We start from the raw sequence: 8,441 nt of genomic DNA, 5'->3' as shown, positions 1-8,441 counted from the left end.
TCACAAAACATAAACAAAAAGCGTCTCATACAAAAAATATAACATTTCGCTTACTAGTATAATATGTGTGTAACACTGATAAAAGTACAGCTCATGGTTTTTATTAAGAACTGTATTTTAGATGACTGTTGTGAGTTGAAATGTCCACTAGATGGCACTACATGATTAGGCGTTGCACTAAAAGTGGGGGTATGAGCGTTGCATTTTGGGAAATGGGGATGCTATGAATGTTAAATGAGAAACTGCTAATGCTAGCGCGACCAAGACTCAGACTAAAGAGAAACTGGTAATAGTTTAAAAAAAAATAATAATAACTTGTTCAATTTTATGAACGTGAAACCATAAAAGGTTGATTTTGTTGCAGACGAGTTCCGGACTGCTCTAGTGGGCGAATTGCTTTGAATTGTTCTGTTTGATACAAGACTCCGGTGAGTTGCTATGCTGTATGCTACTATGCTAACGGCTATGTGATAGACACGTTTTCCTGTAGAGTTGAGTTACTAAGTTGTGTCTTTTCTTTGTCTAAAAAAAACCAATCGGAGGAAATTGGAACTATAGTAAGGTGTTATTTTGTCATATACAAGTATGTTAATGTTGTATGTTGATGCAATCTTGAAAGAAATTGCTACATGAGAGCTAGTATCTGTCACTGTATACTTTACGAACAACTTGTTTGATTTTAGAAACGACCTATTTTGACCAGTATTGGAAGTTATGTGTGATGGATGTAAAAGGGAGATGACATGTTATACATTATATGGTTGGTTGAAAATTAATTGAAGTCCTTAATATGCAGACGGAAGATAATGGATGGATGGATGGATGGTTTTTTTTTTAATTGCTGGATCTACATCGGAGTGACAGCGTTGATGTCAAGGAGGATTCGGCCTGATTCAAGGCGGGATTGAAAACGACCATTTTTCTTCAACTTCAACCAACTTTTGGAGCATTACCCTGGGAGCAGATAAGCTCACCTTCACTACAACATCTTTCATACTATATACAGTCACACTACCCGGGTAGTACACACATACACTGAATAGGAGAACGGACATTGAAGCACGGCAGCAATTGGCTGTGAAGGGACGATTCGACCAAGTAATATTTTTGATTTACATAGTTCAGGTGTTGTTATATATATATATATATATATATATATGTTGTATAATAGTTTAATAAATGTCGTGTTGTATATTTTTCCTAGTCCCTCTTGCTCCTTGAGTCGAACCTAGGTATAATAAGGTGTTCCATTCGTAGCAGCACCAAAAGAAAATTACCGTGTTACATGTGCATTATTTACAACAACCATACTTACGGACAAATCTTGTCCAAGGATCATATAAGCACAACATTACAACGTAGGCGTCAGCCCTGCAGCCATATTGAACTGGCAAGACAACAATAAACCATGTCGCAAAGCGACCACAAGAGTTCGCTGTTAGACAGCACAAAAACCTTGCTGTAAAACTTACCAAAAGGCAGAATACTGTCTGAGCGGGACACGTGCGTTAATTGCGTCAAATATTTTAACGTGATTAATTAAAAAAATTAATTGCCGCGCGTTAACGCGATAATTTTGACAGCCCTAAAATAAATGAATGGAAACGCTGCCTCTATAATCAGCTCAATCTTTCATCACTGTACGTTATTTTTCTTTTTTTAAATGCCCAGTTATTCTTTTGCAAAAGTTGAGGCCTTCCACTTTCAAACTCCTGTGAGTACTTGATAGTTCACAAAAGCAAATTGGAATCACATTGACATCCAGCGACGCCTGCTAGAGTTCAGCAAACATAATGGTCTCATTAGGAGTTTCATGCTTGCATATTTGCATGCAAACGTAACTTTTTTTTAAAGCCTCCCTGTATTATTTATTTATTTTTGGTGCAATGTTGTTGAAGTACTTGTGTAACAGTTGGCTGCACTAGCTTATCTCCAACTGCTGTGACAGTATTAAAATCTTCATGTGGCGAACGTCGAAGCTGATTGCGGATCGGATGGCGGGGGCGTGATTTAAGGGAAAACAGACATTTGGTGTTTCCCAAAAAAGTTTTTGTCCCGAGCTGACACGGATGTGACAGAAGGAAGGCGAGACATGCTTTAGTCGTTTCACCTTAAAAAATCTCTGTAGGAGAGGTCATATCCTTAGATCACCCTTTAGTGGGCTATGAAATTGGGAGAGCCAGCCAAGTCACACATTTTCAGTAGGTCTGGACTACAGGCTCGTACTCACACTCTTTAAATGTAAACCTTTCAGTATTGTGCCGTCACAGATGTGAAAGTTACATATGCCAAGGGCACTTGCACACTTCCTTACCACCAATGATGGACTTTACAGACTTTATAAGAATCCAGACGGTCCTTTTCTTCTTTGGCCTAAAGAAAATGACACAATGTCCATTATTTTCGAACTCAATTTGAAAAGTGGACTTTTTAGACCACAGCAGCACAATGTGTGAACATTAAAGTGCGTACGACAGGAGAAAAAAAGTCTTAAATAGGATTATTATGTGAATTAGAATCATATTTTGAGACGATTCGACTATATACAACAATTTAGCAAAGCGCAGATGACGAGAAATTAGTCTTTTAATCTGCCGGTTAGCCATGCCTACCATTATAGGGCGCTAGCGTCCCCGACAGGTGGATGACGTCAGCAGAGTCACGATTTAATCTGATTTAGTATGCAGTCCATTAAGGGGGAATTATTTACAATAAAGATGTCCCGATCGAACGGGATCGGGTCCGATCACGTCATTTTCAAAGTATCAGAATCGGCAAAAAAATATCGGACATGCCTTTTTTAAATATATATATTTTTATTAAATCGTTTTCTAATTGTATTTAACGTTACAGACAAAATGTCTTACACTCATCCAGAGTCTTTAGTTTTGGCTTAAAGTAGGGCTATCAAATTTATCGCGTTAACGGCGGTAATTAAATTTATTTTTAATTAATCACGTTAAGATATTTAACGCAATTAATGCATGCGCTGCACGACCCACTCACGCATTGTCGCGTTCATTCTATAATGGCGCCATTTTACCTATATTTAGAGCTAAAGGCAGCTTAAAATGAGTAGAGCGAATTTTGTCTTTGTAGCCTTTTTTTTAAATGGCTACAGCCTTACAATCCCTCTCTCATTAATTAGAAATATCGTGGGAAGAAAGGTAATAGTTTATCTTTTTCTTAACACCTTATGTTAGTTCCCAATGCAGAGAAGATATATCAATTGGTGCCACTATGCACAGTCATGGTTGCACTTCCCATCATGCATTTGGGCAGAACAGGTAAATGGCTACAGTATCATTTACTGAAAGCTCAACAAATACACTAGATGGCAATATTTAGTCACAATATACAAAGTCACATTCATCCTTTAAGAATTACAAGTCTTTCTATCCGTGGATCCCTCTCGCAGAAAGAATGTTAATAATGTAAATGCCATCTTGAGGATTTATTGTCATAATAAACAAATGCAGTACTTGTGTACTGTATGTTGAATATATATATTCGTCCGAGTTGTATTCATTTTTTTCTTGATGCATTGCCAAAATGTATATGATCGGGAAAAATTATTGGGAATGATTGGAAATGAATTGGGAGCAAAAAAAAAAAAGCAATCGAATCGGGAAATATCGGGATCGGCAGATACTCAAACTAAAACGATCGGGATCGGATCGGGAGCAAAAAAATCATGATCGGAACAACCTTAATTCACAACGAGGAAAACGCGATGAAGAGAGCCGCAAAATGTCATTGTTTCAGTTTGTCTACTCCAATATTTTTACAGGATATTCTTTTTATCCAAGTATTTTTCCCTAATAGCTAAATAAATGGCTTGAGAAGGACCAGTCAGCCCGTTGAGGGGGAATTATTCAGAACGAGGAAAACGTGACGAAGAGAGCCGCAAAATGTCATTGTTTCAGTCTCTCTACTCCAATATCTTTACAGAATATTCTTTTTGTCCAAGTATTTTTCCCCAATAGCTAAATAAATGACATGGTCATGACAAATAACAGTCTTGTGCTAAATGGAATATGAAATAATAAAAATGCATTTATTCAAGACGACATGGCAAAATTATTTCATAATGGTCAAAACTGTCCACTTCACCTTTACTGTCGCACCTCCTGAAAGATATTCTATGCCACCTAAATCGGGCTTATGTCATTTCCCTTCCCCGGCTTCGGTGAATGTAAACAAACCAAGAGACGTGACAGCTAGCCGACATGCTAACCCGAACCGAGTGATATTTCAAAGTCTTCGAAGCGGAAAATCACACTTAACTAGCCTGGATCATTTCACATGACGACTGGGTTGTCGATCGTCTTCACCGATCGGCAAACCACCCAGCGGAGAGCAATTTACAGCTCGTTCTCCTGCTACTACGGACAGGAGAGCTTGCCGGGGAAGCAGCTGGACAATGACCGCCGAACAAACCGGCTGACGTCGGAGGAGCGTGTAGCTGCCAAATGGTCAACACGAATATGACAAAATAATGCTTTACTTCACGGTGATAAAGTCGTAAACAGCAAGAGACTCAGAGGAGGAGGGCGGCTGCAGTTGTTGTGCAACTAATGTGTATGAGGAGAGCTTTTTACATGCCCATTCATGATCAAATGTAAGTAGTCCTTTATTTAAAGAAAGTTTGTAGTGTTTACTTTGTAATCGCTGTGTTCACGGCTATTTTTAACTCAAAGTTGCAATTTCTGATCAATCGGAAAATTTGAGAAAACACCGGGCACATGAAGAGGGAATAAGCCGAGTATAGTGCTCTCCCGGGGGGGGTGCGACAAGCTGCCAGTCGTCGGCCGAGTGGACAAAGAGCATATCAGCCACAAAATGCAAGTCACCTACATATTAAAATGATCCCAGTATTTGACATAATACAAAAATCGATGTTTACTCACTTCCTCTTAAGTCCCATTGTAGGGCTTGTTTTGGCCAATATCCACCAGTGAATTGGAATCTTTTGAAACCCCCAAAAGGCGCACACGCGTCTCCCTAATACAGCAAGATTTTTCTGCAGCCGTTTGGCTGGCGTGATGCGAAAAATAAACGTATTAATCCGCAAAGTCAGCTGAATTCTTAGTCCTTCTCATACAACAGTACGGCTGTGTAGTGAATTCACGTAGCGCAACAATACATCTTTTAAGATCCTCAGACAGTTCTTTGCCATGTGGTGCCATGTTGGAACTTTCGGTGACCAGTATGAGAGAGTGTCAGACGGTACTACAAATTTGAACACACCTGCTCCCTATGCACACCTGGACCTAGTAACACTCACGAGTCACATGATATTTTGGAGGGAAAATGACCAGCAGTACTCGGTTAGTACATTCAGGGATATAGTTTCTAAGGGGTGTACTCACTTTTGTTGCCATGGGTTTAGATTAGGGCTGCCAAATTATCGCGTTAACGGGCGGTAATTAGTTTTTTTGATTAATCACTTTAAAATATTTGGCGCAATTAACAGACATGCCCCGCTCAGATTAAAATGACTGAAGTGTAATTTCCGCTTGTTACATGTTTTTTGTTATTTGGCGCCCTCTGCTGGCGCTTGGGTCCAAATGATTTTATGGGTTTGGGGAGTGAGCACATCAACAATGGCGGGCTACTAGTTTATTTTTTGTTTGAAAATTTTACAAATTTTAATAAAACAAAAACATTAAGAGGGGTTTTAATATAAAATGTCTATAACTTGTGCTAACATTTATCTTTTAAGAACTACAAGTCTTTCTATCATGGATCGCTTTAACAGAATGTTAATGCCATCTTGTTGATTTATTGTTATAATAAACAAATACAGTACTTATGTACCGTATATTGAATGTTTATATCCATCTTGTGTCTTATCTTTTCATTCCAACAATAATTTACAGAAAAAGATGGCATTTTTTATAGATGGTTTGAATTGCGATTAATTACGATTAATGAATTTTTAAGCTGTAATTAACTCGATTAAAAGTTTTAATCGTTTGACAGCCCTAGTTTAGATATTGATGGCTATATTATTATTATTATAGTTATTTTGAGGGGAAAATAAATTAACTATTATATTAGCTGCACACAGACTACTTTTCATTGTGTCAAAGTGTCATGAAAAGATATACTTAAATATATGCAGAAATGCGAGGGGTGTACTCACTTTCGTGATACCCTGTATTAGTAAATTGGAACATAAGGGTAATGTTAAGTTAAAAGAAATTTTTTATTTTTTTTTTAAATTCCTAAATAAAATTCAAATAAATGCAGTCCTTTAAGTGAACCTAAACCTACAGCCACAGTTCAACATTATTACTATCAGAACAAAAATACTTGAATTATTTTCCATAAAAAGCACACGTGTATGACTCGTATCATGTTTACATTATACACACTCTTTCTCAACACAAACAGTTGCCAGAGAGATGAAAACACATGTTTTACCAGCGCTAGACACACTAAACACGCTGGAGTTAACTTTCGTAGCTGGTGGGAAACATGACAGTTCATGACAGTGTTTACTAACCTTTAATTTTGTATAAATGCGAAATCATATTGGAGGTATTGTCTCCTCGGCAGCCACGCTCCGCTAACATGTTTTACATGTTGGTTGGCCCTCCTGCTTGACTTTTCTTTTCCTGTCTCCACCACTGACTCACCTTTTTCGAACTTTAATGTAGTTACAAATGATGCCACGAGGTGGAGCGCCACCTAAGAGTTGGCTGCTAATGCTCCACTGATCGGGATTGGAAATCAGGTGTGTCTGTAAGCACTCTCATAGGTAAGAGAAATCAGGTGTGTCTGTAAGCACTCATACAAGATACCACTGGCAGAGCACAGAGACGTTGCTGGTGAGTTTGCAAACTTTTCCCATTCCAATGAAAACCAAATAATGAATGATCAGGCTGCTGAAATAAGAGCTTTTATGAGTTTAGAAGTTGGACACCTATAGGCTGATGGTTGTTAATTTAGGTATTGAGGCAGCCTGTGGTATGTTTGTATTGATCATAGTGGCCTGAGAGGGTGCCCCTTGCTTCTGTAGGTATTTTTTGTTAAAATTTTAATCAAACCTGATAAAGAGATCTTTATTCTTGGGTAAAAACAAGTTATATTTCAGCTTGAAGGGTAAAACAATGACAAAGTACTTTATGTAAAAACAGGCTTGACTGAATTTAGGAAATTATTAATTATGATTAATTAAGTTGATTTATCAATTAGTTGAAATTAATCGAAAAAACAGGTTAGGAATTGTTGAAGTTCATGACAACATTTTGGTTGTTTGAATATTACACAGTAAAAGTGCAGTTTTTTGGTTAAATCGTGCTGATACAATGATTTATTTTAAATAATTATTATTTTATGGAATTAGCATTTGGAATATTTAGCATTGTAGGCATTGTTTCTTCAAGCATTTTCCCAATTGAGGTGTATTAACATTACCTTAAAGCAGGGGTCATGAATTAAAATTCCTCTGGGTCCGAAATTAAAAAATTACAACAATCTCTGGTCCGGAAATATTTTTAATAGGGCTGTCAAACGATTAAAATTTTTAATCGAGTTAATTACAGCTGAAAAATTAATTAATCGTAATTAATCGCAATTCAAACCATCTATATAATATACCATATTTTTCCTGTAAATTGTTGGAATGGAAAGATAAGACACAAGATGGATATATATATTCAACATGCAGTACATAAGGGCTGTATTTGTTTATTATAACAATAAATTAACAAGATGGCATTAACATTATTAACATCTGTTACAGCGATTGATGGATAGAAAGACTTGTAGTTCTTAAAAGAAAAATGTACAAGTTATAGAAATTTTATATTAAAACCCCTCTTTGTTTTCGTTTTAATAAAATTTGCAAAATTTTCAATAAAAAAATAAACTAGTAGCCCGCCATTGTTGTCAATATTATTTACACAATGCTCCTGGGTGCTGAAGCCTATAAAATCAGTCGCACCCAAGCGCCAGCAGAGGGCTGCAAAACACCGCAAAACACAATTAACAAATGGTCCTTTCACTCTTCTGTCATTGAAATCTGGCCGAGCTGGGCAAGTGCGTTAATTGCGTCAAATATTTTAACGTGATTAATTTAAAAAATTAATTACCGCTCGTTAACGCGATAATTTTGACAGCCCTAATTTTTAACGCTTTTTTTTTCCAAAAAAATAAACGTATCTTTGCGTGGCCATGCTGATAATTGCAACATTCAAAAACGTAAATACAATATAAAAGGTGCATAAAACTAAAAAAGTGCTTTAATTGAACCATTAAATAGCAACATAAGAGCATGTTCAAGACTTTTTTTTTTTTTTAATTGTGGATGCTGACAGGGGGATTTGCTTTATTTTTTGAAAGACTTCTTCTTTTTGCTTTCCATGAAGCAAAGTTTCAGCAACTGCACTCATACAATCTTTGACAATCGGTGTGTCACTGAAAGACTTTTT

The 8,441-nt window shown here is 36.9% G+C and overlaps 1 long non-coding RNA gene across 1 annotated transcript; it reads left to right on the top strand.

Annotated features, from left to right (window-relative positions):
- Positions 1-224: 224 nt before the first annotated feature.
- Positions 225-3,699, top strand: LOC130931503 (uncharacterized). Its single transcript, XR_009067239.1, has 3 exons — positions 225-286; positions 365-428; positions 797-3,699. It is a non-coding gene; the product is annotated as an uncharacterized LOC130931503 (long non-coding RNA).
- Positions 3,700-8,441: the final 4,742 nt, after the last annotated feature.

The sequence above is a fragment of the Corythoichthys intestinalis genome, chromosome 15 (genome assembly GCF_030265065.1).
Source record: "Corythoichthys intestinalis isolate RoL2023-P3 chromosome 15, ASM3026506v1, whole genome shotgun sequence".
In the NCBI taxonomy this organism is placed as follows: Eukaryota; Metazoa; Chordata; class Actinopteri; order Syngnathiformes; family Syngnathidae; genus Corythoichthys; species Corythoichthys intestinalis.
This window is presented reverse-complemented; position numbering and strand designations above follow the sequence as displayed.